We start from the raw sequence: 893 nt of genomic DNA, 5'->3' as shown, positions 1-893 counted from the left end.
AGTTGAATAATCATAGGCGATTCCAAAGTCAGGGTATTGTGATGGACGAACTTCAAAGTAAATATCGAGCTTCTGCTCCTGATCATTTGTAACGGTTCGTTTTCCTGCAATCTTGTGTTTTAAACCGACCGTGTTCTTTCCATTCTCATAAGAAAGTTGGATTGAATAGTTGAATAATCATAGGCGATTCCAAAGTCAGGGTATTGTGATGGACGAACTTCAAAGTAAATATCGAGCTTCTGCTCTTGATCATTTGTAACGGTTCGTTTTCCTGCAATCTTGTGTTTTAAACCGACCGTGTTCTTTCCATTCTCATAAGAAAGCACCAGATCAGACTCACTGTCTGGGAACTTGGCAGTTTTGTAGTGTCCATTGAGTACATATTTATTATTTGGTGTTCCAATAGCGAGATTTTTGAAAGTGTATTGATGGTTGTGCTTCTCAGGAGATTCCGGGTTGGGCAACTCGTCGAGAATAATTTCTCCTGCAACAAAAAAAAATTGAAAATTAAATGCAATTTGTGAAGGATAATGATGAATTGATGAAGCAACCTCCTTGGCCGAGTGGGCTTGATTTGATGATGCATAATAATTATACAAATAATAATAATAATAATCGTTATTGAAAGCAGGGAAGAGAAAAACGCACATACCTACCGTCTAAGTCTAAAAGAAAAAAATCTGGTGTGAACATCACACGACTTTCTATTACATTTGCAGAATACGTAGGTATTTGAAAAGAAATAGAAAGTAAAAAAAATGTAATAAAAGGCAAATTTGTTGACACAGGGGAGTATCGAACCCGCAACTTCTCAACTGTAAGTCAGAGAGTACTAAAAGTAGCACCATTCGATTCCGCGTGAAAAATCACATGGGATCAACTATTCACATGCT

At 37.0% G+C, this 893-nt stretch overlaps 1 long non-coding RNA gene across 1 annotated transcript in view; it reads right to left on the bottom strand.

Annotated features, from left to right (window-relative positions):
• Positions 1–179: 179 nt before the first annotated feature.
• The window catches only part of LOC113473359, a 10,197-nt gene continuing 9,483 nt past the window's right edge, over positions 180–893 (bottom strand). The window contains exon 2 of the long non-coding RNA XR_003395349.1: positions 180–484. This is a non-coding gene — a long non-coding RNA (uncharacterized LOC113473359). The remainder of the gene's footprint in view (positions 485–893) is intronic.

This window comes from Diaphorina citri, unplaced genomic scaffold (genome assembly GCF_000475195.1).
Source record: "Diaphorina citri unplaced genomic scaffold, Diaci psyllid genome assembly version 1.1 scaffold26406, whole genome shotgun sequence".
In the NCBI taxonomy this organism is placed as follows: Eukaryota; Metazoa; Arthropoda; class Insecta; order Hemiptera; family Psyllidae; genus Diaphorina; species Diaphorina citri.
Note: the sequence above shows the minus strand (reverse complement) of the source record. Positions and strands in the feature narration are given on the sequence as shown.